At 32.5% G+C, this 7,672-nt stretch overlaps 1 protein-coding gene across 1 annotated transcript in view; it reads left to right on the top strand.

Moving 5' to 3' along the window:
• Window positions 1-670, top strand: part of Smp_141940 (hypothetical protein) — a 6,840-nt gene extending 6,170 nt beyond the window's left edge. The window contains exon 4 of the mRNA XM_018798190.1: window positions 449-670. The gene's annotated coding sequence lies outside the window, so the exon portion shown is untranslated. The remainder of the gene's footprint in view (window positions 1-448) is intronic.
• The last annotated feature ends 7,002 nt before the right edge of the window (window positions 671-7,672 follow it).

A 7,672-nucleotide genomic window follows, 5' to 3' on the forward strand; every position in this document is an offset into this window, starting at 1 on the left:
ACGGTCATATCGTCCTAATGTGGGACTCCTCAACAGTGCGAATCCACGGTCTCGCCTCTCGAGATTCGAACCCAGGACCTACCAGTCTCGCAAGCGAGCACTTAACCGATAGACCACTGAGCCGGCATCCCACAATAGGATGAAACGGCCAGCAAGTGCTTCAAGATTTTCCATGGTGGTCTAGCTTCAATTGACTCATGATTTCAACTATATATAAAAATTACTAAAAATCTTCACAAACAACCCCTTGTTACTGAATAGTTGATATTAGAATTTGCAGTATGTTGCATACCAATAGAGTTTAGAGTGTAGGAGGTTAAGTATGCTTTATTCACCTATCAATTTTCCTACATTTTGAGTGCAGATATGGTGCCAGACTTCTTATTTTGTTTAGCATTTCTTCAAATATCCATCATACTTTACAAACTTTCACTATTTTTTTCTTCAGTCACCATGTGTATATTTTCCGTTCCATGTTCAGTGTCAAAAGAATATCCAAGGCAATTGATTATTGTGATATAGATTATCATTATTATGTACTATGGTGTGTTTCTATTTAACTTGAAATTTCATTTTAGTAAATATTTGTACACAAATGAATTAGTTGAGCTAGATTATTGACTATGTATACACATTACACTTTGATAAAACATTTTATTCATTGTTTTTTTGTTTACTAACTGTTTGTTATAACTTGTGGGTTGTGTCTCTATCAGTATATGATGTAATGATATCACCAATTAGAGAACAGTGATTTATCGATCGGATGAATGACGCATAAAACCGGTACGAAAAGTGTAGTGTCTTTAAAGGTCTTTCTCCCGACCTAGCCCAGCCTGTTGAGTCGAGAACACCAATAACAGCCTCTGCGATACAAATCATGTATTTCAAACATACTGAGTTTATAGACAAACCAAACAGACCACATCATACCACAAAATAGAAAATAACATTTGTACAAGATCTAGCCGAAAGTTGTTGTGAATGTGGGAGACTGTAATTAATAGACTGGGTATAACTCAAGAATGGTAAATCATTTAATAGTAGTCTAGGAATCAAAATAAAGATTATAATAAGAGGAATATGAATATACATAAACTAGTTACTCAACAATAACAGATTAAGATTATAGGTAAAGTATTTGTCCATAAACAGTTCACAACAGTTACCATTCGATATTCTCGTCGAGATATAACGCTAACCAAAAAATATCAAATCGCATATAAATTTTCTTAAATACAGTGAAAAACAGCTACATTCCGATCAAATGTTTATTGGAATGAAGTCGTCATTTTCAGTAGTTACATTATATCATAATATTATTTGAATTTCAAACATTGTTTAATTGTGGGCGAAATGGATTGAAATAAACATATTATCAGAAGGAGTTTTGTGAAGATTTCAGTAATTTTAATAGTTGAGATCATGAATCAATTGAATCTAGACCACCATGGAAAATCTGGAAGCACTGGACGGTCATTTCGTCCTAGTTTGGGACCGTCCAGTAGTGGGAATCCACGTTCTCACATTCAGGATTCGAACCCACAACTTTCAGTCTCGCGCGCCAACGCTTAACTATAGACCATTGAGCTGGTATCAAACGGTGGTACAGATAATTGTCATGTGCTTACTAGTGTTCAGCATCGAGAAGTGATTCTAGGAGTTCTGGTGAGATGCCGTAACCAATAGGGTACAATCGTTTGACGTGTGAAGCATTTACTCACTGAAGACAATGCTTGATGTTATCGCAATATCGCGGATTGGTTAAAGTTAGACATTAACACCAATGGACGTCGATTCAGTGGTATATAGATTAAGCGTTCGCGCTCGAAACTGAAAATCCTGGGTTCGAATCCTGCATGTGAGATCGTGGATCTCCATTGCTAAGCAATCCCATACTAGGACGAGACCGCCGTTCAAGGCTTCCAGGTTTCCAATAATGGTCTAACATTGATCCATTCACTATCTCAATCAAAAATCAACAATATCCACAACCCTGTACTGATAATCTATTTAGAATAAAATTATAGTTCAGGTTAAAGTAACTCCATTATTGATAACTTTAATTAGATAATTATACAAAACTAAATTTGTCATAGAATTTCGGTAGTAGATAGAATGGAATGCGATGGTAATTTTAAGCTGTCAATAATAAAATCTAGTGAATAGCCTTCACAAAATTTTCAGCTTAGTTGGATAATAGTTATTGATGGAATCTAGAACTCGTCAGCTGGATATACCGTCAATCCACTGTTAACGTTCATACTGAGCCTCGAACCTAATTCCTATCGCTTCAAACCCCGAAATGTTACTCACTGAGCTACTAAATTCAGAAAGTCACTAACTTATTTTACAGGTATGAGTTTGAGTAGTCCAAACAGTAGTTTGAGGATAACTGTAATTTGTTTCACTGAGATTTTACCAGCTATTTACGCTCAATCATATTTAAGGATCAAACATTCAGATAACGTTTTATAGTAATCCGTAAAAAAATAGTTAATCGGATGCTCGTGTTGACACTTGTTGATACTGTTTAGTAAAGAGTATTGGTAAGAATTGACCAAAGTATAAACCAACATATGAATCAATAGGTGAATGAAGCGGTGATTAAGATTATAGGTCATAGATCAAAACACAATTAGAACTAATGAATAAGATGTTATAGTGAAAGGAAGTATCTGAAAAAATTTATTAGGGTAGCAATGAAACAACATGAGGCTTGGAATAAGCAGTTACATTAGCTACGCAAATGAATATAGGTTAATGATAATTAAATGTGGAATACGTAGTCAGTAAACTAAACGTTCTACATGGACTGTAAGATTGTCTGAAAATGTAATGTGATCAAATTAGTGAAAATATAGAGTTCATTTATCAAAGGAATGAAATCCAGAAAAACGGTTTCATTTTACAACACAAATTTCAAGTTTAAGGTGTTTGTTATTTATAGTATTGTGGTGTAGGCTACTTATATCCTTACAAGTAGTATATAATGATGGTATGTATTTCAGTAGAAGATTGATAAGGAAAGAACGGAAAGGAAACGCAATCGGTATGAAAATACATGAACAATAATAATCGGAGACGATGAACTGAGACAATTGATTGACAGTTTGAAAATTAACTGTTTACTGTATGGTTGTCAGATTTTAGTCAGATAGTCTGCAATTGTCACATCAAAATATATTCGATTGTCCACACCCGTGTTCTTGTTCACTACAGTATCAGTAACTATAAAAACACTAAGAATCGATAGTTTCTTAATCATTTAAGAAGGATTTCAATATATCTATCTGATGTCTTGTATCAATCAATCGCCTGTAAATAGCATTATTAAAGACTTCTATTATTCTTAATTGAGTAATTTCTGAAATTTAGGTTCGACCTTTATCACCGATCTACCACTGTGAGTATAGTAAGACACACTGATGACTAGAACGTAGAAAAGATGAGTCTAAAACTTTAGTTGTACCAATAAAATTGATTTTGTTCATACTAATACATCTATCTACCTATCTAACCGCACATCTCTCCATATATCTATACATATATCAGATTGTAAAGAGAGTTTTGGCAGAATGGGTATAATGTATAAAAATCTTTGATATAAGGCATCCTAACCGAAATTCATTACCTGTTCCTAGTTATTAACCAATAAGAAGATAGAACTACCTATCTAGATTTTCTTTATCGAAGGACATTTCCACTGAATATCGTTACTCATAAGGGACTAATTTATACACATATGATTAATATATATTAATAATATCCATTTTTGCTTATAAAGCTTGTGACTTTAAGCAACATCAAGGCAGTCCTTATAGGATGCACATATGCCAACAAGAGACTGATTAATTGCAGTCCTAACTAACAATGGGAAGATACAAGTAAACAATACCAAGTGAATAATAATAATAATAATAATCCATAATTCATCAACCAAAATTAATTTATATTCAATTCTATTTAGTACATTGTATGTACTATAGTAGTTATATGAATGAATAATCTATTACTTGTATGATATAGGCAATAATAAATATTCATTATTCTTGACTTAATTACTTATTCAGTTTCATACATCATGGTTTTGAGACTGGTATAGTTTGAAAATAAATTTTACATTACAGGTTGACATATCTCCGAAAAACTATTGTGGTGTGGGTTACTTATATCTACATAAGTAGTATATAACGATGGTTGGGCATTGAATGTATTTTGAGATGGAGGAGAAGGTTTGTAGCTCAAGTGGATGATTTTGATGGATGGTTTGTTCGTGGAGCTTTCACCTTCATTCTGAACGACATCATCAGCACAAACGTCGGGTCGTTCAGAAGGACGATGAAAGCTCCATAACCAAACCATCCAGCTCAAAGAACAAAACTGCATCAAAAGTGAATGTATTTCAGTACATGATCGTTAAGAAGAGAATGGGGACGGGACACAATGAGTATGAAAATGCATGAACAATAATAATCAGAGACGATGGACTGATATTTAGAGAAGGAACGATCAAGATTGAGACAATTGTTGATAGTTTACAAATGAACTATTTACTATAGGTTTCTTTAACTGAGATATTCTGTAATTCTGTGCCTAAATACATTCGATTATCCCCACTTGTGATCTTGTTCACTACAATATTAGTTAAATCATTCTAACTTGAGAATTTTCGTTAGTGCACAACAATAACTTCAAACTAGATCAAATCCAATATTATTTCAATTGTAGTCAATTTTTGGAATAAGTAAAATCATGAACAAAACAATAAGATAGCAATCATTTTGTCTGAAATCACCTTACAATAATGTGATGAATTCGAGTTGGAAACGTGAACCTGCAGTGTCGGTTGATATGTTAAGCCCATATACCTTATTCTGACTTCTGGACAAGTCAATTCGCCTAACTATCTTGAGTCATGTTTTCACATTGTTAATTATTCACTTATGAACCCTGACTATTTTTTATGTGAGCGCAGGTGTGTGTACACTTTTTATCTTATTCATCACATGTCTATACCTTGTCTGGCTATAAATATTGATTAACGCTTGTTTAAAACGAGTTGGCTTACCCGCCATCTCCAATGAGTGTCATTTTTGCTTCGCTCGCTGATATTTGTTCATGTGCTTATAGCTTTCTGGCCTGCGTTATTCGACGATAAACTGTAGCTGCCGCTTCTCTTAGCCCTTTGATTTTGTGAACCGTTAAGATTTGTATTATAACGATTATCGAGGTGAACAATTAACGAAGCCCGGCACTACAAACCATTACATTTTAGAATAGTAGTCTAAGATTATCACAGCTAATTGCAAAGAATTATGGGTTGATCTTGTGTAGAATAATGGATGTCACTTCCTGAGACGTTTTCTATTACGTCAAAATAGCCATGTAATGTTTTCTGATGTACAAGGGCTTTACTATTTATGTCAGTTTATGTTATAACGAAACAGATATTATTGGAATACTCATTACAAGCGAAGATGGATAGTGGCTAGTAATGGAATCCAGGATGCACGTTTCGACCTACTTGAGACTCGTCAGCTGGATGTACATGCATCTCAGAGTTGATGTTCACTCTGAGACTCGAACCCAGTACCTTTCGCTTCAAACGCCATCGTGTTATCCACTTAGCTACTGAGTCCTGATATCCGCTTGCTTGTGCAATGGGGTGAAGTGAAGTTTAAATTCACTTGCTTTTAATTTCATAGTTAATATCAGGGAGTTCAACAAAGTTGATAAGTTATGTATACCACTTTACAGAATTATGTTCTATTCCCTTATTTGAACATATACAATAATATATAATCAATTTAATAAATACTGGATGGAGAGCCATTCGTAATCTTCTAGAAATAAATGTTTATCAAGTGTGAAGTTGTGTTTTGGTATATCATTGTCTCCTTTACTCTTAAAAATCGATCATAAATGTAGCCTACTTTCTGATGAATAAAATCTATCAACTTCAGTGTAGCATAAGTTTATAAATCTTGTTACCATAGTTATGTCATTTCATATGTTTGTATCAAATAATGAGGTGGAGAATGTGTTTAAAGAGATATGTTGGCATTGGATTTCCAAATAAATAAGAGTATATCAAACAATTACCAGTTTATGCAAATCAAACTTTTGGTTACGTTATAATCTAGCATAGCCATTGGAAAGAAAGCAGCTTTTATATTAAATATATATTCAGAATGAAAGGACATTTGAAGCAGTTGACAACAACTTTATCTATACGAAGGTATTTTTCTCCAAGTATTCTGCATATAATATATTAGACAGGCTATTGTTTATCAATGTCGGTCTTTTCCCTTCATTAATCTGATAGGTGGATTATACACAGTAACCAAATGGTTGATGACTCATAATCATGATTTATTACATGTTCCTAGTCATAGAAAACTATGGTTCAATTGTTTGACTAATCATCACATGAAGAACATTTCATTGTAAAATGTTTCAAAATAAATATCCTACTTATAAATGTTTAAGTAGGTCATTTCAAAAAAAAAATTATCATTCCATATAAAGATGGATTCAATTGAAATTCATCTATCACATATTCAATGTATTCATCATGTGATCTGACAAGAAATATCCATAAAGGGTTTTTTTAAAAAAAAAAGTGATCAACTTGTAATACGATCAAATTAGTTGAATATTCATTGATAGAAACTGAATTTAAAGAAGAAGCATATGATTATTATTACGATCATAATTAGAAATTGTCTCTTTGAATGGAATACTCCACTGATCACTGCTTCTCATTTAAACTCCAGGAAATACTTCTTGGGCCCAGTCATTAGTGAACAAATGATTATTATCAAAAGGTGTTTTGTCGAGATTTTAATAATCTTATAGTTGAAATGATGAGTCAATTGAAGGAAGATCACCATGGAAATCCTGGATACACTAGACGGCCGTTTCGTACTGCTGAGGAATCTCACAATAGACTGAAACCACCGCCCAATGCTTCCAGGTTTTCCATGGTGATCTTCCTTCAATTGACTCATCATTTCAACTATAAGATTATCAAAATCTCCACAAAACCTCTTTCTAATAATAATAATGATCAAATCTGTCATTCATAATTGTTGTAAAAATCAATTATTTAATTTTAAGTATATTACTCATTTAATTATAAGTAGTTTCATCAATCATCTGATCACATGTTAATTTCACCACCACCAACAACAACAAGCACAAAAAATTAACACCATAACCAATCATATTACATTTCATATAAATTAACCAATCAAAAAATAAAGTTTTTTTTTATTATTTCCATTTAATATAAATAAGATTTGAATAATTTATTAGTTGCCATTAGAAAAATTTGCATAAATTTAATCAATAATTAATAACAGTACAATCATTATCATTCCCTAACACTTAAGTGGTACCTCTTCTTTTTTTGTGATGTCACATTCAAAGAAATCAATATTATCAGTAAAATTTTTTATACAAGATCCATTAAATCATGATCATATTGTTTATCGTTGGATGACACCTATTACAATACGTCATTTAGATTGGGATAAAATTATTGAAAAATTACATTATGTAACATCGAAAAAATATTCAGGATTTGAAATGACATGGTATGGTAAGTGTTATTTGAATATTTTTTGTTAATTCTGATATATATGATGTCAGTTAGAGTATAAGCTAT

This window comes from Schistosoma mansoni, chromosome 6 (genome assembly GCF_000237925.1).
Source record: "Schistosoma mansoni strain Puerto Rico chromosome 6, complete genome".
NCBI classification, from domain to species: domain Eukaryota; kingdom Metazoa; phylum Platyhelminthes; class Trematoda; order Strigeidida; family Schistosomatidae; genus Schistosoma; species Schistosoma mansoni.